The sequence below is a fragment of the Coenobita brevimanus genome, chromosome 113 (genome assembly GCF_032717465.1).
Source record: "Coenobita brevimanus isolate Jiangsu-jjx chromosome 113, ASM3271746v2, whole genome shotgun sequence".
Lineage (NCBI taxonomy): Eukaryota > Metazoa > Arthropoda > Malacostraca > Decapoda > Coenobitidae > Coenobita > Coenobita brevimanus.
In genome coordinates, this window is record NC_137066.1 from 14,975,426 (window position 1) to 15,000,498 (window position 25,073).

The following is a 25,073-nucleotide window of genomic DNA, read 5'->3' on the forward strand; positions in this document are numbered from 1 at the left end:
CGGCTTAGAATTGTCTTCACTCCCAGGTGCCCACTAGTGATCTGGTTATGGGACTCATCCAAGATCTCAGACCTCATCTTCTTCGGAACCACCAGTTGCCAAAACTTGCTGAGGCCATCGGGTGTCTCCCACTGATGCTCCAGTAGTCCATTGTTCAAATAAAGAAGGTCCCACTGACTCCAGCAGCTCTCGGTCGCAGGGCCTAACGCCTAAACTCCCAAGACGGTCGCACTGCACTCCGCTGCAGGCACTCCAGCACTGGTTGCAAATCTGCATCCTCCACCTGCATCCTCCCCAGGTCCTCATCATCTGATGCCGGCCCCATCACTACATCACAGCAGCATTTTTTCCTATGATTCCCATTCCTGCCACACTGCATGTCATCGGTTCTTCCATCTTCCTGCACACTGTTCAAGGTTCTCCTGCATTTCTTCAGTGGTGGGTCTTTTGCAGCCTTGTTTTTATCATCCCACCCATTCTGATCCGCAAGTAACTCAAACTGTGCATGGTAAGCTTCCCAAGATACTCTACCATCAAATTCTTGAGGTTTCTTCTTAATTGGATCTCCATTATAGCCATGCACTTCGCTGGTTTGGGGTCTAAAAACTGGGGCATCATAATGAAGTCCAGGACTTAAACTTTCTGTATTCTGATTATTCAACCCTGCAATGCACAACCTCCTCTCCTGACACATATCCTTTAGTCGCTTCCATTTATCATTTTTTCCTGGTACTCCATAACAACCCATTACAGTATGTCATCCTCAGGACCATTGCTTACTTTTCCATTCATATCACCCATTACGATCACTTTATAGCTCCTGGGCATTTCTCCCATTACTTCACCCAGCTCATCCCAAAACCTGTCTTTCTCTCTCTCACTCCTGTCCTAACACGGTGCATACGCTACAATTATCGCCATTTTCACCTTCTCGAACTTGAACTTGACATACACCTTGAGCTGACACATTTGTAGTCTCTCATTCCACTCTGCCACACCTCATTCATCAACAAAGCAACTCCTTCCTTGCATTTTCCTCGCCCATTCATCCCCGATCTAACACATTTCACATCCCCCCACTCCTCCACTTCACACCCTTTCATTTTCGTTTCACACAATGCCATCACGGCACATCTCGCGCTCTTGAACACATTCACCACTTCCAGCCTCTTTCTTTCCTTACTCACAGCTCTCACATTCCACATGGCCATGCGAATCTTCCCGTTCGGTTGGGTCCCTGGGCAGGTATTGGGCCCTCCGAGGCTCTCTGAAATGACTGCCATGATTAAGTGATTTTGGACAGGGGAATCTGTGGGACACTTAACCCTAACAGAAACCACAGTTATATGGTTACCACCCAGCGTAGTAAATGGTTTCCTGGGTACAGGAAACCATTTGGCTTGTCACTCAGTGTAGAGATCATATGGCATCTCCACATTGAGTGTGGGGGGCGCGGTAGTACAGTGGTAACGCGCTGGACTCGTAATCGGGGGATTGCGAGTTCGAGCCTCGCCCGGGCTGCCGTGCCGGGAGGGGTAGCTCCCTCCTGTAACCCTAGCGGGGCTATATAGTCCAATACAGGGCTTAGCTCGGGGGAACTCCATTTCTCCCATTTTTTTTTTCTACATTGAGTGGACGGATGATGGGAACCCCCACCCACCACTAATATACCATATATATATATATATATATATATATATATATATATATATATATATATATATATATATATATATATATATATATATATAATGTATATATCATACACACCATGACACCACACTGTCATAAACATCACCACACTATATCGTCATGAGTATCAGCACACAACACCTCTGTAAACATTACCCAGACTACGTCGTCAGAAACTCCACAATACCACATGGTCATAAAAATCAGTAAATCGTATGGTCATAAACACTAACACACTACATGGTCGTGAACACCACTACAGAACGTGGAACTAAACGCCACCACAGCACAAGATCATAAACATAACCATAACTCATCGTCATAACCATTACCACACCTCATAGCCATAAACTCCCCCACACCATAAACTCCTACAAACCACCACACCATATGGGAAAAAACAGCATCACACAACATGGTCATAAATCTAATTACAACACAGGGTCATAAGGACCACCACATATGTTCATAAATTTTATTCCACTATCATTAATATCAGTCATAATCAGAACCAGCTTGATCATAATACAGTAAATGTATATTTGGGAAACATGTTCCTAACTACGGAAAATGAACCAAATATCAAATATTTTCATACAACAGAAACATCAGTATCGTTGGATCATATGATTATGACATTTGGCAATCAGTTGAATGAAGCAAAGCGTAAGCGTGGGCGAAGGGGAGCTGTTTTGTTCAGACAAGACTGGCGAGTGGCACTGTTGCAGTTTGAAATTTTGAGGTAATAAAGGACGGGCAGACTTGTGTACGACCAGGAAATGGAAACGAATCCCAATGACAGCGCGATTTTATTCTTAAACCCTGAAGAACTAATGTCTGGCCAACCCTTTGACGTCAGACTTCTTATGAGCATTGTCTTTCTCCCGAGATGGCCAGAATAAAGATGAAAGGGAGCAGAGAGGCGGCCAGACGACAGGCGGAAGAGAGATATGTATTTCACATTGGTACACAAACAAACATGCTGCACAGATGGGAGCAGAGACAAAATAAGGAATGAACACAAATCAGTGGTTCATCACGAGAGACATATTTATTGAGGGCAATCATTACCCTAACTTTTGGTCCTCGTGCCCCCCTGGAAACTGTTCACACATCCCGAGGGGGAGCGCACCCCTAAGATTAAAAAACAGTGCTGTAGAGCAAGAAACATCAGGGATGTGTTGAATACGTAACTCGGTATCAAAGACAGATTAAAGTGCTGTCGTAGTGTGGATGGCGTAGTATTGTGAGTGTGGCAGTGATGGTACTGTGTACAGTGTGGCTGTGTGAATGGTGTTGTGTGGTAGTATGATGGTGTGAGTGTAGGCTAGAGAGGTGTTGGTATGGTTGGTGCGGTGGACTACTGTGGGTGGTGGTGCTGGTAGTGTGGTGTGGGTGATGTTGTTGTTGGTGTGGGTAGTGTCGTGTGTTTTGAGCTAATAAGGGTGTGGCTGTAATAAAAACCGTTTATGAGGAAAGTATTGATGCGCTCTCTCTCTCTCTCTCTCTCTCACACACACACACACACACACACACACACACACACACACACACACACACACACACACACACACACACACACAAATAATGATAATTAATTGCATTTTTAATGCTACCAGACGATAGTATTCAACTTCATCATTACTTGATATACTGTAATATGGACTTATGAAAGCTATACCTGGCCCTTCCACCTTCATACGTTCACTCCACCCACTCCCTATCAGTTGTATGTATTCGCATGTTTACCTGAGCATGAAGACAAAATACCAGTAAAACAAGTTTTAATGACTGCGTAGTGTAAAAAGTTTTGCGTATATCGATTGACTGCGTGTCTGTGTAGTGATGCGTTTATGCTATGTACTGTATTTAGTGAACGGTGTTATTTGAGTCTATACATTACAGTTGGGGTATGTCGTGCATGTTGAGTGGCGTAATTATCACTAATTGCTAAGCAGGAACGTCCTGAATATTTAAGCCATTAATATCCCTGCTTTTTACACGAATTTCCAAGTTTGCTAAACTGAAAGGGTCATGGAAGTTTCCTCCCCTCCGCGTGCGCGTGCGTGCGTGCGTGCGTGTGTGTGTGTGTGTGTGTGTGTGTGTGTGTGTGTGTGTGTGTGTGTGTGTGTGTGTGTGTGTATTACCTGTATTAAAAGTAGTTGATTTTTATATAGAATTTTGATATTCGGAAATCTGTTTTTATCAAAGGATGAAAGAGCATTATTTCATAAAAAAAATTTTCACATAATATATATATATATATATATATATATATATATATATATATATATATATATATATATATATATATATATATATATATATATAGAGAGAGAGAGAGAGAGAGAGAGATAGATACTGATATCTACCTTTCTGTCTATCTACCTACCGATCTATCTGTCCATCTACCTGTCTATCCATCTATTTCTAGATAATAAAGTCAAGCTCTTTATGCGTGTGTCTGTTTGTGCATTTGTTCGTTCCTTTCACGCGAACGGTAATAGATACCGACCTAATTCTTTTTGCATAAGGTCAGCAGAAGTCCAGGAAGTGTCAGAAAAATTCCAAAAATAATTTTGGCGATCGCCTGTGACACGACTGCGCGAAATTGTCGGAAATCGTGACAAACGAAGTTGTACGAAAATAATATTTTTCTACAGTTTGACCAGAACTGGTCATTGTGGGCTGAACAACGGCATGAAACAGAGATACTGGTATATGCATATATTTCGTGATAGATTGTTATTTTGTCCTGCAAGTTTGCGTGGTCAGGCACTATACTTCATACCAATTAATCTGGCCAGGCATGTATTGCAATATTGTTCCTGCCGAGATTCTGATTGGCTGGAGGTGTTTGTTCGATTTCGTTGTTGCTTAAACCGATACTCTATTATCAGATATTATACTGAGTTTGTCGACAATACAATCGTCAAAAGCAATAAGAAATCCGTTATATACTTAACAACAATGAAATTTGTGTAGGAAGATAGAAATATGAGTCAACAAAGTATTATAACAGTCCAAGTCAAGGTCAGCATTCGAACAATTCCTTGAAATCTCCGACACTCGATAATATAACAGAAAATTAAGGAAACCTGCTTAATCTAAGCACTGGTGTAACACACTTTTGAATTTTAAGATCACTCTGCACCCTTAAATCGTGCCACAACTCTGAATAATTAAAAATTCTAATGAAAAGACGACTTGTGCGGGAAGGGAGATTTGAAAAAATTGCGAAAATTAAAGTCTGCTAAAGGAAAACTATTTCATTATATTTCCTTTATTATCACAGTACGGACTGATCTTAAAATTTAAATGTGTGTTATACCAACGCTTAGATTAAGCAGGTTTCCTTAATTTTTTGTTATATTACCGAGTGTCGGAGATTTAAAGGAATTGTTCGAATGCTGACCTTGACTTGGACTGTTATAATACTTTGTTGACTCATATTTCTATCTTCCTACGCAAATTTCATTGTTGTTAAGTATATAACGGATTTCTTATTGCTTTTGACGATTGTATTGTCGACAAACTCAGTATCACATCTGATAAAGAGAGTATCGGTTTAAGCAACAACGAAATCGAACAAACACCTCCAGCCAATCAGAATCTCGACGGGAACAGTATTGCCAAACATGCCTGGCCAGATTAATTGGTATGAGGTATAGTTACATATATTTATACCTGTATATATATATATATATATATATATATATATATATATATATATATATATATATATATATATATATATATATATAGAGAGAGAGAGAGAGAGAGAGAGAGAGAGAGAGAGAGAGAGAGAGAGAGAAATGGGTATATCATCTATCTATCTATCTACATAAATATGGAGGCATTGTGGTACAGTGGTAAAGTGTGCGTTTTCGTGCACTGAAGAACGAGAGTTCGCGCCCCGCCAGGGTAATAAACTTTAGGAGCGTTCTTCTAGCCACGTACCGCATTGGCGGACACAAGGGGTGCTGTGGTTGAACCAGTGTCGTATACTGTAAAAGTGTGCTTGCACCCAATCGGCTTGCGTGGGCTGATTACACTTGGTTCACAGACTACACACACATCCAAAGTCACTCCAACACTACAGATACACTTACAAGCACTTCTCATCCTGCATACAATCTCTACCAGACAGCCTAAGCCACTTGGTAAAGATACATTGGCTGTATCGTCCCCACTTCGGTTGGGATAGGCCGGTCCTGTAGCGGACACTCAAACAGCTGATGAGATTATATATATATATATATATATATATATATATATATATATATATATATATATATATATATATAAAATCACCACCACTATTATCATCATCTACCATTACAAGTACACTGCTGAAGAAAGGTCTCTCCTAACCGTCTTCACGAATTCCCAAACTGAGCCAATCTTTTCTGCGTTTTACCTGCAAATTTCTCTATCTCATCTCTCCACCTCCTGTCTGGCCTTTTTCTGCTACGCGTACTATCTCTTGGTGTCCAGTCAGTCAGCCTCTTGCTCCATCGGTTATCTCTTATTCTTACTACATCACCTGCCTACCTTCATTTCTGTTCTTTTATAACTTATATAATATCTTTGACTTTGCTTTCTCACCGAAGTTGATCTTTTCCTGTCTCTTAAATATATTCCCAACATTGACCTTTCCATTGCTCTCTGAGAACGGATGAATTTATTTTCCATCGATTTTGTCAGTCTCCAGGTCTCACAACCATACGTCATAGCTAGAATTATACATTCGTTATATTCTTTTTGTTTCATTCAAACTGGCAAGCTATTTTTCATAATATCTCTGTTTACGGAAAGCTTTCCATCCAATTGTAATGCGTCTTTTTATTTAGCAGTCATGATCTTTCGTTAATTTTAGTATTTGCCCCAAGTAATTGTACTCTTCGACTTCTTCAAGAATATCTTCGCTTATTCTTATGACGCTCTGTGGTGTTTGTGGATCAAACATTAGTTTTACTCCGGTTCATCTTTAGCCCTACTTTGAGACTTTCTCTGTTCAGTTAATTGAACGTTTCTTGTAATGTCACTGCTGTTTCTGAGATTAGGACAATGTCATCTGCAAATCTTGAATGGTTTAGCTTTTCTCCATCTGCAGTATCTTCACTCCTTTGTTTTCCCAGTCTGGCTTTCTGAAAATACTTTCTAGCCATACTGTAAATAATTTTGGTGAAATTCTATCTCCCTGATGCACGCCCTTCTCAATCTTAATTTATTTCGAGTCCTTATGTAGTTTAACCGTAGCAGTTCTCTCTTTATGTATGTTTTCGAGCAGTTTTAAGATGTTCTCATTAACTCCTTGTTCTCGCAATGAATTTATAATTGTTATGTGCTCCACTGAGTCGAAAGCTTTTCCGGAATCAACAAAACCTAAGCACAGTGGTTTATTATATTCTGTAGTTTTCTCAGTTATCTGATTCATTGTGTGTAGATGATCAGTAGTCGAATATCCGCTTCGGAATCCTGCCTGTTCACGAGGTTGGTTTTCCTCCAGATTTGTTGTTATTCTGTTCGTAAGGACTTTAGTGAAGTGTTTATAAATGACTGATACTAAGCTAATGGGTCGATAGTTATTAAGATCTTTTGAGTCACCTTTTTTTGTAAAGTAAAATAACTATTGCATTACATCATGCTTTGGGAATTTTATTCTTTTTTATACATTGAGTAAATAAATAAGCAAGCCTGTTTTGTACTCCTGCATCCAACAGTAAGTTTGCTACTATTCTCTATCCTCCCGGAGTCTTCCCTCGTTTCATATTTTTAAGGGATACGTTTACTTAGTTTGGCGTTACTTCAGGTATTTCACTTGTGTCGTCTGAAAAGTTGGCTATTGATACTGGTGTCTTTGATGCTTACAGTTCTATATAAAATTCTTCAACTCTCTTCACCATCTTATCTCTGCATTTAATTACTTCACCGTTTTACCTTCCAGTGATGTAAGTTGTTGCTTTCCTAGTGCCACTTTACTTCGGACCTGTTTCAGACTTTTTCCTTTTTTGATGGTTCCTTTGATCTCGTGTTTCTCTTTGTTTTCTCTGCTCTGTCTCTTGTTGTTAAGCTTATTTAATCCGTTCGTTCGATTTCGTCTTTGTTTTTACCTTCATTTTCTTTCCTTTTTTTTTTTCATAAGCTTGAGTGTCTTTTCTTAATATTTCCTGGTTTTGGTTGTATTAGGTTTTCCTACTACCTCTGCTGATTCTCTTAACACTTTTATTAGTCTGTCACTCAGCTCATCAATATCACATTCAGCATTATTTAGAGCCTGAAATATGTTCCTTATATCCAACTGAAAGGCTGCTTTGTTTTTGTTTACTTTTATTGGGCATATCTTTTTATCTTTTAATAATCTTTCTCTCACTTCTGAAATTGAATCTGGCTGTGTAACCCACCATTCTATGGTCACTTCCTATATTTACTTTGCTGATAACTATGACATTTGTGATCGTGTTATTCTTATCTGCTATATTTAAGTCGATTTTGTTCTTTGTTTCTCCATTTGGGGGTTCTCCAGGTCCACTTTCTCCTTGTTCTTTTGTGAAAGAATGTGTTCGTTATTCTCACGTTATACATTTCAGCAATAATGACCACCATTTCTCCTCATTCATTCCTTTCTCTCACTCCAAATTTTCCCATACGTGCTTCTCCATTTCTTGATTACCCAACTTTTGTATTGAAGTCTCCCATGAGTATAGTATATGTGGTCTTTTCTTCGTCCATAATCTGGGAGATGACATCATAGAATGTTTCTGTTTCTTCATCTGAGCTTTGAGAAGTTGGTGCATATACTTGTATTACGTTCATTTTTTTTTTTTGGCATAGTTTAATTACAACCAATGCTGCTCTGTCATGTACACTGCTGAATTTAACAATGTTGTCTGCAGCTTAGGTTTTGGCATGGAGACTCACATGACATCCAATTCGGATGTAGGCTATGTGAGGTTGAGCTCCGAGGTCATTTGAGGTCACCAGTAATACACGCTCGAGCGACTGTGCCCAGAAGCCCAATTTTTGGCAAGCAGACTCATATGACCTCTAATTCGGACATACTGTAGGCTATGTGAGTTTCACCTCCGAGGTCATTTGAGGTCACTGGTCAGAGGTCATTTGAGGTTACCAGTAATAGTAAACAAGAGTGCACAAATACTGTGCATTAGTCTGGGAAAACTGAAATAGAAAGTTCCTGGACCTCTTCTAATTCCTCTTCAAAAGCATAAGAGGTACAGTACATGGTCTTTCTGGAGCAGAAAGAGATTAAACTATATATATATATATATATATATATATATATATATATATATATATATATATATATATATATATATATATATATATATATATATATATATATATATATCATCCGAAACTCCTTTCCCACCCTAGGGAAGGGTGAGGAGTAGCAATGTCCAGACATCCCAAATTTGCCCAAACCAATGGGCCATGCTTCCATTCACTCATCATTCAAGCCCCCGGAATCCTGGCTTTATTGGATGCACCAAAAACATTCACCTCGTTCTGTAGCTAAACATTAACGTATCCGATAGAGTTAATCCTGACGCTGTCACGTTCAAACGGGGTACCAAATCCCTTGTCATGCACTTCTGACAATATTCATCCAACCAGATTGATAACTTGTCAGTTCCCTAGCCTCACAGACTTCCAAACCTCTCTTCCTCACACACTCGTCCACCATATCTCTCCACCTTCTCCTCAGATAAACCATTTGACCACTATATAGTTATCCATTCTCTCCACATGACCATACCATCTCAGTACACTCTCTTCGATTCTGGTTTCCGCCGACTTCCTCACTCCACATCTTTCACGATTCACATTATTTCATATCCAATCCACCCTTTGTTCTCCACAAACATTCCTCAGCAGCCTCGTCTCCACTGCTCTTACTCTTGACTTTTCATTTTCATGCCTCACCATAGTCTTACATCCATATGTTAAAGTTGGCACTAACACTCCTTCATGTAAGCCTTGTGCAGCGGCAACTCTCAATCCTCTGTTTCTTATCAAGGCCTTCATTGCACCAGCTACTTTTCTTCCTTGTGTCACTCTACTTTCAACTTCTTTTGCAGATTTTCTTCTCTTTTCTATCGCTGTACACAGGTATTTGAACTCTCTCACCAATTCCAGTCTTTCTCCATTCACTGTTACATTGCACTGGGAGTCACCTTCTCTCTCAATAACCATCACTTTGCTCTTTTCTACATTTACTTTCAAGGCTGGACGCTCACAGACATCAGCAAAACTCTCCACTATCCTACCAAGTTCTTGTCTCGTACTTGCAAGGACTACTGCATCATCAGCATACAACAAATTTGAGATATTCCATCCATCACCATTCATTTCCAAGGCCATCCCTCTCTCCATTACTCGTGTTTTTGCTTTTCTCATTACCCCAACCACATATATATTGAACAACCATGGGATCACACAACCTTGTTGCAGACCCACACCAATCGTGAACCATTCACTAAGATGCTCATTAACCCTTACACATGCTTCACTACCATCATTAAAGCTCTTGATAGCACCTAGCAGCTTACCATCCACACTGTACATGCGCAAAACATTCCACAATACTTCTCTGTCCACTTTGTCGTATGCTTTTTCCAGATCCATTAATGCCATAAACACCTTATGGTCTTTCTCACAAGCCTTCTCTGCTATTTGTCTCACTGCAAATATTTGATCCACCCATCCTATGCCACTCCTGAAGCCGCTTTGTTCATAACTCACTAGGACTTCCGATATCTCTTATACTTTCTTCATAATAATTCTTCCATATGCCTTCCCTACCATGCTCAATAAACTAATGCCACGATACTTCTTGCACTCACTTCGCTCACCTTTTTTTTTGTACAGGGGTAAGATCATATCCTTTTTCAACTCTGCAGGAACAGTTTCACTCATCCATGCCTTCTTAGATATTTCCAACAAGCACTTCATTCCACTCTCTCCACTACACTTAAGCATCTCTACATACACCTCATCAACCCCAGCTGCTCTTCCGTTCACAACACTCTTCACCCGTGCGAGTGTCACGTCTCCTGGCACTGCATTCCATCTCTGCACACACCCCAAACCAATCATGTTTACAGCTGCTCTGCTCTCCCTATTCCCATTCATCAGGCTTTCCAAATATTCATTCCATCTGGTCCTTACTTTATCCCCATGGCTTATAATCTAACACTTGCATCCTTTACATCATCACATTTCTTTCCACTCCCACTTCTACATTTCCGTACCTCTTTCCAGAATGACTTCCTATTTTCAGAGTAGTTCGCATTCATTTTTGTTTCTAGATCGTCATTTACCTCCTTCTTTTTCCTCTTCAATAGTCTCTACGTGCTTCTTGCTCTTAGTATATTCAGTTCTTTTTTTAGCTGAATCCCTATCCTGTAATAACTTTAGCCACTTCTTCCTCTTTTCTCTCACCACTCTCTTAATCTCCTCATCCCACCATGCCATACCTTTCTTCTTTGTCGTTAATCTTGCCACACCACATGCCACTTTGGCATTCCTAACTAAGCAGTCCCTAAATGCATTCCACAGGCTGTCTGGATCCATTTCATTCCAGTTCACTGACCATAACTCCTCCTCTACTTTGGTCCTGTAATCATCTGCCATTTCTTTGATCCTCAGCTTCTCAACTTTCAGTCTTTATCCCTGACTGCTCCTCTCTCTCCTGATCCACCTCACTGCTCTTAGCTTGATCTTGTATACCACAATCATATGATCTGACGGACCTCCACATCGTCCTTTCACGGCCCTTGTATCAGCAACCATTCCCAGCATCGACCTCTCTACAAGCACGTAATCAATCAGCCTTCTTTCAACACGATCCCCGTTCCCTTTATACCATGTATATTTACTGGCATCTTTGTGTTTAAAATGTGGGTTGCAAATGCACAACCCTCTCCTGACACATATCCATTAGTTGCATCCCATTACCAATTTCTCCTGGTACTCCATAACAACCCATTATGTCATCCTTAGGAGGACCATTGCCTACTCTTCCATTCATATCCCCTATTACGATCACCTTGTAGCTCCTGGGCATTTCTCCCACTACTTCATCCAGCTCATCCCAAAACCTGTCTTTCTCTCACTTCTGTCCTCACACGGTGCATATGCTACAATCACTGCCACTTTCTCCTTCTCAAACTCGAACTTGACATACATACACCTCGAGCTGACATATTTGTAGTCTTTCATTCCACTCTGCCACACCTCATTCATCAACAAAGCAACTCCTTCCTTGCATTTTCCTCGCCTATTCAATGTCGATCTTACACATTTCACACCCTCCCATCCTTTCATCTTCATTTCACACAATGCCATCACGGCAGGTCTCGCACTCTTGAACACATTCACCACTTCCACCCTCTTGCTCTCCACATTCACTCCTCTCACATTGCACATGGTCATGCGAATCTGCCCATTTGGTTGGGTCTCTGGGCAGGTATTGGGCCCTCCGAGGCTCTCTGAAACGACTGCCATGATTAAGTGATTTTGAAGAGGGGAATCTGGGGAACACTTAACCCTGCCAGAAACCCCGGTTATAAGGTTACCACCCAGCATAGTAAATGGTTTCATTGGTACAGGAAATATATATATATATATACCACATTGAGTACACTGCTTCTCGTCCGATCGGCGAAGTTAAGCAACGTTGGGTCTGGTTAGTACTTGGATGGGTGACCGCCTGGGAACACCAGATGCTGTTGGCATAACGTTCTCCCTACGTGTCAAGTGGGGTTGGTGGAGGATTAGTGCCCCTCCCCGTAAAACAATTAACTCTAAGCCCTTGACCACCCCGTTTGGGATACATGGCGTCTGGCAATGAATGAAAATGAATAAGAGTATGTATGTAAGTGCATGTACTTTACAGTTCAGTACGTAGGCTGCGTAATGTTAGGTGCCCATATGGCATCTCAGGAAGCAAATCGATACGAATATGAGTCTTGAGGCTCCTCACTTCATTCGATCGGACCCCCGACGAGTGTCAAGAAAATTATGTTAAACTTTTGAAACTCATGACACCTAATATATATTATAATTTTCATTTTAAAAGATTTTTTTTTGGGGGGTAATGATAGATTATCGAACTTGATGATTTAGATATTGCCTGTATTATTGTAGTTACCCTAAGTGGGGTGTCAAACTAAAGAATATGGCTGCAGCAAGATGAGGATTATTTAAGAGGCCATCCTTGGGACTGGATTAATCTTCATACAAGTAGAAGGTTTTCTTTATCCTAAGAATATTTTCTTCTTTTGGAGTTAATTACTATCTCTATCTATATATATACCTAGGCTGCTTCCCCCAAGGAAAGGGAGGTAGCCGAGACAGGACGACACACTCCCCACTTACTCATCCATTCAAACACATTCATTCGCATCTTAGCCCCAAAGGGGAGAACGGACAGATCCTCACCGCACCACACCGCACAAGGGTCAACTGCGCAATGCAATCAGTGACATCCGCAGCAGGGCCCGACAGCAGAACTGGTTTACCCCTGCCACATCATAACAGACCCATCCCCTTACCCGCACCTGACCTGACTAGCTGATCAGACCAAATGCGGGAGAATATCCCCTCAGGGCTGCGTCATCACTTATTTATTCACAATTTCTCTCCATTTATTTCTGTCATGCACAGCCACTCTTCCTTGCTCAACAGACATCCCTCTCGCATCCAGCGCTCTCTTCACACTGTCCATCCATCCTATTCGTGGTCTTCCTCTCAGCCTTACACCTCTCACATCAGATCTAGTTATCTTTTTCACCAATCGCTCATTATCCATTCTCTCCATATGCCCAAACCATCGCAACACCCTCTGCTCAACTCTACCAGCCATCTCCCGAACAACTCCAGTTCTCCTTCGCACTTCATCATTTTACTAGTGTTAGTCAGTTCATCATCATCATCATCATCTGGACCTCCTTTCCCACCCTAGGGCAGGGTGAGGAGTAACAATGTCCAGACAGCCTAAATTTGCCCAATCCAGTGAGCCATGCTTCCATTCACTCATCTTTCAAGCCCCCGGGATCCTGGCTCCATTGGATACGCCAAAAATATTCACCACGTTTTGTAGCTTCGCATAAACGTATCCGGTAAAGTCAATCCGGACGCTGCCACGTTAGAAGGGGTGCCAAATCCCTGATCATGCACCTGAGTTATAAGTGAAAAATCTGGCATTCATAACAATACATTAAATCCTGGCCTAAATGATGATTTTTATGTATTTTATTCCTGTTTTGTTCTGGTGTTTGTATTGACTGGAAAGAGATTTTTTAAATTAACAATGTTAGATACAGCCTTCGTTAGCCTTTCATTATTAGGGGCTCTCGTAAGCTGAATGAATTAGTATTTTTTTTTTTTTAGTAAAGAAAACAATGTAGAAAATGAAGTAATCATTCAGAAATACTTAACAGATATGAATTTGGGGGAGGGGGACGTGGGGGGCATAACCCACCCCCCTTTTCTTGAAAACAAATGATCACATATAATAAAAGACCTTGGTTATACTCAACAGTGTTTGTAATAAATATCTTACACAAAAATTATTAATGAATTATTTAATTGAAGAAGACCTTACTAATAACTACTGCGGAATTTGATAATGTATCAGCATGGATTCTAACTTACGACATTTCTTATACGAATCACGCCTCTCTTTTTTTCTAAAGTTTTGGATCCGCCCATGATTAACCACTTAAACGTACGTCAGTATTTATTATTTGTCATCAGACGATTTCTGAAGTTTAAGTGAATGAGGGGATGTATTGTTATGTTTTATTTTTATTATGTCTAGATCTTTTAACCCGCGGCGTCCCGGGGACGTACTTCCACGTCCTCACGTTTTGTCACAGCTAATCTCGGGGACGTACTTCAACGTCCTGCAATTGCAAGGTTCATAATTTCCACAATTTTCAATTTTCACGAGTCATTTTTGGTACGTATACACGTGACACCTTCCTCAACAAGATGCCAGGCAGAGACAATGCCTTACCCAGCATGACCTCCTCCCCCCCCCTGCATACTATTGTCTCAGCAATTCACCTGTTATCAGTGACCTGGCCAGTATAGCCATGTCATGCCACGGTACGAAATTCAGGGCCAGAGTGATTCCCCAATCAATGACAATGTGGAGGACAAACTTTACATAGCATTAGAGGAAGAAACAGTTAGAAATGATGATCAGGTAATGTGGCAAAAAAAGGTCAGGTATTAGTGAGTGAAACAATGCTTATAATGCCTATATTACTGCTTGAAAACCAATATACTCTTGTACTACATATAAATTTGTAACAGTAAATAAATAAATACCGTTTATGAGTGGTGTGAAATAGTTATCCTCCCATAGAACTCGTTTTCTTTGGTGCCAGCCTGATAGAAAACCCAGTAAGGTAAGGAGGCTCTCCTACCTGTAATGAGTATTTTAAACCTCAGGTGAGCGATTTCTCTATGAATTTTCGATGTTTCTCACCAAAAGCGAAAGTTTTAGCAAAAAAAAAAAGGGTCAAAAAATGGTCGGGATTGGGGGGTACCAGTGGTCAAAAAGTGGTCGGGACGGGGCGGGTTAAACCAAAATATGGTAGACATAAATGAGATTACATATAGCCTATATTTACCCTGTCACTATCAGGGAGCCTATCTAAGCTGACAAAGAAATAATTTAAACTGAATACACTAGACAGCACCCACGGATCCATCATCGCCACTGTAATTTGTGATTTACAATCTAACCTCCGTCCAAGGTCGATGGCGGAGATAATTATTTCTACGGTCTTAGTCTGTCGTCGTTACACAGTCTCAGAGAAGGAATACCTCCACCGACGCTACTAAAATATATAATTTATTCCGACATTCGGATCTGGATCCACATCAAAGTCCACTCAGCTCTTCACTGACCCAGTGCCCACCGATCCACCATATTTCATTAAAGTTCGACAATAACTTTTCTGAGATATCTCATCGACAAAGAGATAGACTGACAGACAGATCCGGGTAAAAGCATAAACCTCTCCAACTACTTTATTTTCTTTTTTGCGAAGGTAACGTCATCATCATCATCATCATCATCTAATCCTGTGTTGCCCCATGAGCGAAGAAGCCCGGGGCTAGGTAAGTTGGTCCTGACTTTCAAGATGAGAGTGACCAGCCTCACTCATCCCTAAGTGGCATTACGTGAGCAATAAGCCCTAACTCCCCTTAGGTATAAACCGACACAGTCTCAATCCGGCTGGGCCGCCTTAATTACCCACTAAACCATCAGGTGCCACAGTATGGTTATATGGTTACCACCCAGCGTAGTAAATGGTTTCCTGGTGTGCAGGAAACTATTTTGCTTGTCACTCTGTAGAGTCACCCACGGACAGAAGAAAGATAAAAGGAAGAAGGAAAGTAGGACATAAGAGGAAGGAAGGAAAGAAGGAAGGAATAGAGGGAAAGGCAGCCATCCAGGAGCAGCACTACATTGAGTAAGTGGATGGTGAGCGTCACCACCTACCACTCTATAAAATTATATCACCGACCTGAGGAGGTAAAGTAAAGCAGCTTCTAGTATTGAGGTTAACAAGGCCCTCTGCTTCGAAGAACATCCCCAAAGATACATAATTATAATCGTCTGAAGATAGTGAGACTTAACTTTAAAAAAAAGAAAGAAATATTTGTCCTACTCGCTGAGTAAATTTTTCCTTTGTCAAGCAGGTACATCAATGTTTTATTCCTGCTGGCGTCATACGATTTCATGCAGCTCTGGTAGACATCTGATCTCCCAGGCAAGGACACATGCGACTTAACCCCGTCAATCTGGTGGCGGTTTGATTGATTATAATCTTCCTGCCACCGGGCAAGTCCTTCCACCACAGGAGACACTCGTCCAACCTGCATTATTAGATATCGTTCATTAATCACTCCGCTATTAGAGCATTCCCCTAAGCTTACTAGAATATGATAATAGCGAGAACACAAGAAAGAGAGAGAGAGTAAAAAAAAAAAAAATCACGCCTGAAAAACATACATCACGAAAGCATGCGTGATATGCACAAAGTATCCTTCCGCACATTACCTTGCATCAAGGCACGTATGCTCGTTTTTCCCTGCATTTCTTTTCTCTTTATCTTTTTTCCCCTTCATCGTAACATGATTTCTGTGCTGATGCAGTCAGGCAAGTCAGGGGCAGGCGCTGTGGCCGCTGTATGAAATATTGAAAGAGAAAATACAGTTTTAAAACTTGGGAGTGAAAAATTGAAGAAGGACAGAACCATAAAGAGAAAAAAACTCTGCAAATTAAATTATGATTAGAGTGTCCTCGGCTACGAGAGAGAGTTTTTCGAAACGGGACTCGTTTTTTCCCATCAGTGTGAAGGCGATTATGCGAACACCTGTATATTCTGTCTCACCATGCGTATCATTGAAAAAATGTCTGCAGGACTTATACGGGACAGGGTCTCTTTTTTGACCCAAGAACCGAACCGGATACAGATCGTTCACCATCGCTGGTCCATCTCAGCTGCTAAAAAATTAAGGTTCACTTTGACTCTCATCCCCGTAACACATCAGGCTACACAGTGACTACGTCTGTAGGTGGGTGTGCCAAGTGTGACGCTACTACAGTAACAAAATTAAAACCTTCAGGCAGCACAGTTACTGTGGCTGTTGGTGGGTGTCAGGCATTGCGTTACTACAATAGCTAGAACACAAAGTGCTCACAAAGCACAGCTACGCCAAACTCGAACTTCGCGTTGAGTCGTGATATTGATCTTTGATCGATATTCACCACATTGAGTCGCTCCTTTCCATCCAAGTTTGATCTGTATTGGATCATGCATTCATGGGATAATGCCACGCTATTAAATTTGATTTTACCCATTGTCCTTGACCTTTTATCAAACAGCATCAAAACTAAACAGTTTCTTTTTTGACCCACGCAAGATGAATTTATTTATATAGATCCAAATTTGATTAGGCATTCTTGAGATACTTGACTCTGATACATATATGTACACATACATGCATGCATGCATACATACACGTGGCGCACGTCATACAGGCCAGACGTGAGTCACAGCGCTCTGCTGCATCTAATACCTAAGTGTACAAAAAATGATTCCAGCTGGGTACTAAGCTAAAATAGAGATGATTTATTATTGTAGAGCAAATAGAAGCAAAAAAAGAAAGTCCAAAGAAAGTAATTATCAGATAATCAGAACTCTAAGAAATTCGCTGAGTAGCAGCCAGACGGATGCCGAGTGAATCACAGCACAGACACACGTAGCAGAGAGATGCCAGACTGGAAGTAGAAATTATCTTTCTGTAAGGTAACGTTCCAAAGTGAAGTGCCTCTAGGTAAGAGGAAGGGAAACAGTAAAAAACAAGATGACTACACAGACATGGTGGATTTGGATATATTTCGTATATTAGTGGAAATTTTCAAATTGGAATTGGATAAAATGAGAAAGGAACTGTATCTGCAAAAGGAAAAAAAAAAAAGGAATTTGTACTTACACCGAAAAGATGCAACAACTAAGCTAGCAGCTGAGGTAGACATTCTGAAGATGAAAACGAGCAAAATGGGAAGTAGATTTGAGAGAGAGGGAAACGAATGAGCTGCCCACACATACAAACAGATAAACGTATATCGAAACAAGAGGTACAGGAGGAAATGAATACATTAGACAAAGGCAAAGCTAATGGTCCTAACGAGATTTCATGGTGGGTATTAGAGGAATGTGTGGAAAAGCTATGCAGATCAATACTTTTAATATTCAGGGAATCCTAAAGACAAGGTAAATTACTTGATACCTGGAAGAAAACAAACATTGCTCCCCTTTTCAAGAAAGGAAATGGACAAAATCCAGTTAACCACCTACCAGTATCGCTGACCAGCATCGTAAGATATAAAAGTTAATATGGAAAACTTGGGTAAATCGTCTACAAAAACATCTATCTATCTATCTATAGCCCGACGCCCTAATCCCGCAAAGGGTGGCCGCAGACAAAACGCCTCCAAGTCACTCTGTCACCCACCATTTGACTACCCTCCCGCCAACTCACCCCCCCCTCCCTCATATACCTCTCAACTCCATCCCTCCACCTCATCCTCTGTCTACCCCTCCCTCTCCCTCCCTCCACCTCACCTACATACACCCTCTTAGTCAGTCTTTCATTCTCCATTCGCTCCACATGTCCAAACCACCTCAGTGTATTTCTCCTAATCTTCTCAACCACATCCACATCTACCTCACAACGTTCCTTCACTCTACAAAAACATAATATGATAAAAGAAAGACAATTCGGTTTTCGAAAAGGAAAATCATGTGTTACTCATCTATTTACCAGTGTGACAGAGTTGCAGAAACACTGCAGAAAAGAGATGGTTGGGTAGACAGTATCTATTTGGATTTCAAGATGGCATTTGACAGAGTACCACACCAAAGATCTTTTGGAAACCGGATGAATCCATGGAAACCAGGTACTGTTGGATGCAAGATTTTCCATTAAAAAAAAAAAATAATAAAAAAGCAACATGAGAACAGTGCTAAGGGGAAATTACGCATCGTGGTGAGAGGTGACAAGTGGAGTTCCACAGGGCTCAGTGCTGGCTGCAATTATGTTTTTAGTATATATATATATAAACGACATAGACAGCTGCATTGGAAGTGGAAGCTGTTTAAATATGTTTGCTGAGGATGCAAAAATACAGTGGAAAATTACAAACACATACAGAGAGCTAAAGGAAGAAGTAAATTAGCTACATGAACGGAGCAGTAGATGGAAAATGGGCTTCAATGTGGACAAATGTCATGTAACAAAGTTTGGTAAAAGTAAGGAAAAAGACAAGACTGGGATTATAAGTTAGGAAGTTCAACTCTTCACACATTAGAAGAGGAGAAGGATCTAGGAGTGATTATCTGTAACAGACTCTCACAAGCAGACCACATAAATGAGAAAGTAAGGAACATGCACACACTGCATGCTAATATGAAAATAACATTCACATATATGAATGAAGATATACTGAGAAAAATAATCACGTCATTCAATAGACCAACTCTGGAGTATGCATCTATAGTCTGGAAATCACATATCAAAAAACACATAGTTAAAATTGAAAGGTACAAAGGGCTGCTACAAGATGGGCTCCAAGCTTAAAGGATCTAAATTATGAAGAAAGACCAGAAAAATTAAAGTAAGGAAATTCAGTTTCCCAAATACAGCAATTAAGTAGTGGAATGCACTACTGAATGAAATAGTGTGTGGCAAAACTATACATAAACTCAGAGATGTGTATGATAAAAATGGTTCAAAACACGGGGCAGTACGAGTTTGGCTCATTCCTGCAAAGATACACTGTACAATTAGGTAAGAACATGGATGCATGCATACATTCCTATACGCACAAATGCATGCATGCAATTTAAGTAATGCATAAAGCTCGTCTAGCTGTCTTCGGCAGGGCAAATAAATTAGATAAACTGCAGCTGAAAGTATATATTGCAGCCACACACATTAAATTGCTGAACCTAGATAATATCATGTCCCGTTGGTAATTGCTTTCTGTTTCCCACTCCGGATTTGGACTCGGCAGTCCGTTTCCAAAGGTCCAACAATTCTCTTATATATTACAAAAATTCACATGTAGCCCTTTCGGTGCTGATGCCCACCGTCTGTACGAACAAGGGGCAGCTAAGGCAACCTCACTGAAGACTGTGAAATGGAATTAACGGTTTTACTTTAATGACACGTCGATGGGTTGTGTGGAAGATCAGTAAGGGCAGGTTTATCGATATCTAAATCCATAAACTCTTCCCTGATATATTATGGAAGTGAACTCTCGGTTTTTCACAAAATGTTCTATGCTGTATCCAGTTGACAACTGCTTCGTTCGTCAGCTAATAGTGAGTTTTAGTAATGCCCAGTTTTAAAATGTGAATGTAGTTTAATTTACCAACAACTAATTCCAGAACACATGACATATAAAACTGAAATTTAATTAATACGCCTCTTCAATACCATAACTTGTCGTTATAAGTCGGTCTTAATTCGTTCATGGTACAATAAGCTTAAATCTAAAGTAAATCTTTAAAAAAATAGTAGTAGATACCAAAATTTCCACTGTTCCCTATAAAGCAGATTTGCTATTATCCCATAATTACATCACCGACTGCCTGGATAAACTTGCGATAATTTGGAACACTGTCGGTTCCCACAATGTACAACGACAGTTGTACGAAAAACAGTTGTGATGTTTTGGAACAGTACATATGTCAACTTTTTCCAATTTACAACAGCCATTGTGACGAAAACCTTGTGACATTTTGAGTACTGCCTGCATCTGTAAAACCAAATATTTCTTTAAAACCTGCAAATGCAAAGTTCATCACGTTGTTGTAATTCCAGGCTCATCTAATGGAGAGCAAGGTGGACTGCAGGCTGAAGCTTTTTTATTATTTTTTTTTTCCACTATCCTACATTGAGGGATAAGAAGGAGATTCACGAAAGTTTTTATAACTGGAGAAAGGTTATGTTTGTGGTAGGTGGGGGCGCTCATCATCCACTCACTCAATGTAGTGCTGCTCTCGGGTGTCTGCCCTGTCCTCTTCTCCATCCTTCTTTCCTTCCATCTTCTTCTATCTTTCTTTCCTTCATTCTTTCCTCGTCCTTCTGAATACGGGGGACTTTGCACTCCCTCTGCTGTCTTTCATTCCTTCATTCTTTCCTCTTCCTTCTGCCTAAGGGGGACTCTACACTGAGTGACAAGCCAAATGGTTTCCTGTACACCAGAAAACTATTTACTACGCTGGGTGGTAACCATATAACCAAATTTTGGCTTCTGGTGGTTTAGTGGGTAATTACTGTGGTCCAATCGGATTGAGCCGGTGAAGGTTTATATCCAAGGGATGGTTGGGGTTTATTGCTCACGTAATGCCACTCAGGGATGAGTGAGGTTGGTCACTTTCATCTTAAATGTCAGGACCAACTGCCTAGCCCAGGGCTCCTACGCTTCTCATGGGGCAACGTAGGACTGGATGATGGATGGATGGATAGAAAGGTTATGTCGGTGCCACTGCGTGAAGGCGTCCCTCCCCTGCAGTGAACTGCACTGTACAATATTGAGAATGGCACTCGCTACCCACAGACACCATGTACACCTTTATACCTGGCTGGAGGGAGTCAGACATCGAATTAGTCTGAAATTGAACTGCAGTGCAAGCTATCACTGCAACATTGCCCCTCAACATTCTTCATTTAAAAATAAGTCTAATTATTCCTGTGTGTCAGCGTGAAGGACAGTTAATTTCGCATAATAATATAGCTAAGGTGTGTAATTATGTATTGATGTGGAACTGATATAGAACTACATTATCTTTCTCTCTCTCTCTCTCTTTCTGTGTGTGTGTGTGTGTGTGTGTGTGTGTGTGTGTGTGTGTTAGTACGCACACTATGTATACAGGGTGTCCCGGGAGGTAATGGCATAACTCTGGGAAATGACAGAGGGAGTTCTAAGTAAAAATTATCATACCAAGAATTCTTCAAATGTCAACATTTATGAAGATACATTATTCTTACTAATGGTCTTATGGGGCGATAATGCTCCCCCTCATAATTGGCATATTAGGCCGTCGGTAACTGTAGCTACGTAATAGCTAACATTTGGACACATGTTGATGTTGCATTTGTTTACTTAGAATTCCCTCATCTTTCTTTTCCCAAAGTTATACCCTTTCATCATAGGACATCCTATCTATCTATCTATCTGTCTATCTATCTATCTATCTATCTATCCATCTATCTATCCATCTGTATCTATATATCTATATATCTCTATCTACCGGTATCTATCTATCTATCTATTTATCTATCTATCTATACACACACTTGAAGCGTGGAAATCGCAGACGTAACAGGAAGAGGATCGCTAGGCAGAACGCAAACACCGTGGCGAAGTTTGGGTCTTTCTTTGCTAACGTTTCCAATTCAGTCTCTAGGGTTCATACCGTTCAGTATCAGAAACTCAAGAAATTGGGTTTTATTCATAATAATGACCTATCTCCTAAGCAAATCATATACAGGTATAATGACTGATATTATATTGTCGATTGTAGTGAAACAAGCTTTATCTAAAGGCCTTAGGTTTTCCCTTAATCTCAGGAAATTAGATTTTGTTCAGCATTTCTTAGGATTTGAGAAGTTGGTTAAGAAATTATCCACGCTCAACTTTTGTGACCTAACTTCTAAAGACCTGCAATACTTTATCAACTCTCTACGTCACCTAGTTTTTGGGTCTTACTGGTCATATAATCCTAACAAACTCATACAAGCACTTTCTAAGGGTGAAATTAATGCTTTAAAAAAAGTTATCTCAGAACAACAATGTTATAATTACAAAACCGGACAAAGGCAATGGTGTCGTACATTTAAACAAAGCTTCGTATGTGCAGAAGATGTTAGATATTTTAGGTGACAGTACAAAATTTGTGCCTGTACTGGATGACTTATTCACAATAATACCCAGGTGTAATGATTAGACAAACAAATTTCTATGCACACTTAATAGTAGGAGCATTATTAGTGACTCCGTTTTTTCATACGGTTACTGTATGTCAGTGGTTCAAAAACTGGCATACTTTATGGCCTTCCTAAGACACATAATGAGGGTGTCCCTTTATGTCCCATCCTCTCTGCCATTGGTATTTGCAATTACGGCTTATCCATATTCCTTGTCCCATTGCTATCACCCGTTACCACTAATCAGTATCGTGCGAAGGATTCTTTTAGTTTTACTAAAGAGCTGATGAATAATTCCTTCGGTGACTGTGTTATGGCCAGTTTCGATATCAAGTCTCTATTTACGTACATTCCTGTTGCTGAGACTATCAATATTTGCTTGGATCGTTTATTCTCAACTGCTTGTAGCATTAATGGATTTTACTCTTCTAAGTTTAAGAAACCTCTGAAACTAGCAACCAAGGACAGCATATCTTTTTTTGACAATAAAGCATATAAACAATGTGAAGGTATTGCCATGGGATCACCTTTAGGATCGACACTAGCCAATGCTTTCCTGTGCTAACATGAAAAGCGTCGGCTGGCTGAGTGTCCTATTGATTTTAAACCCGTTTTATCGTCGTTATGCTGATGACACCTTTTTGGTATATATGTATACTGATCATGTCCCGTTGTTTCTCAGTTAATTGAATTCTCCACATGGCGACATCTAGTTCACCCGTGATGTAGAATATGATAATAATTTAGCATTTTTAGATATCAATATTCTCCATAAGAACAAGAGTTTTGAAACTACTTTATACAGCATGAAATTTTCCTCTTTCTTCCCATTGAGCTATAAGCGTAATCCAGTCAGCATGCTCACCCATAGAGCTCATGAGTTATGCTCGCATTATAGAAAACTTGATAAGGAACTTAATAATATCATTAAGATTTGTTGTTCAAAATGGTTTCCCCAAAAGATTCACAGAGACGTACATCGGTAAGATAAAAAAAAAAAAAAAATACGGTTTCAAAGGTCCAAGTCATTACTGTTCCGAAAAACACTACCGGTATATACTTTCAAATAACATACACTGGACCCTTTAGTTTCACACCTAGGAACAAACTTCAAAAACTTCTAGCCCAACACTTCCAACAAGTGTCACTTAGAGTTGTATCTAAAACCCCCCAGAAAACTATCCAGAGCTTTTTTAAGGTAAAAGACACCATTCCCTCACACATACAATCATCCATTGTTTACCTCTTCAGTCTTCACGTGTGCCACCTGTGGGGCGGCATATATAGGTAACACAAAAACTCATCTAAAGACACGAATCCATGAACACTTAAGTCGTTCAGTTCGAACAGGCCAGTTAATCGCCAATTCACCACACTCAGCAATACGAGTCCCCTCACAACAACACAACCATCCATTCTCTCATTCCCACTTCACAGTTCTTGGTGGCAGCAGCAATGACACGGACCTCCTTATTATGGATGCTTTGTACCAACATCGTTTTAACTCTTCAGTCAGTGGCATGGCTTCCTGTGAAATGTTTTGTTTCCCACACTAAGCAAGTTCTTACAGTATTGCACTTATTATTTCACAGATACGTTTGGTATCCTACTACTACCCCCTTCATTTTATATTTAATTATTTCTTGGTTCAGGGTCGCGGTATTTTTCATGGACTTCGTTTATGTACTTTCATATTTTTAATCATGTTTTGATTGGTATGAGATATAAAACTCTTAATTGTGTATATTTCCTGATTGTAGATTTTGCTCTGAAGAAGGAATAAACAATAACCTAAACATCAGCAAATAAAGACCCTAACTTCGCCATGATGT

General features: G+C 40.2%; 1 protein-coding gene and 1 pseudogene across 1 annotated transcript in view; both read left to right on the forward strand.

Annotated features, from left to right (window-relative positions):
• LOC145418266 (uncharacterized) overlaps nt 1–25,073 on the forward strand; it is a 481,506-nt gene that overhangs the window by 56,543 nt on the left and 399,890 nt on the right. The window lies entirely within an intron of this gene.
• LOC145418366 (5S ribosomal RNA) lies at nt 12,334–12,452 on the forward strand (annotated as a pseudogene).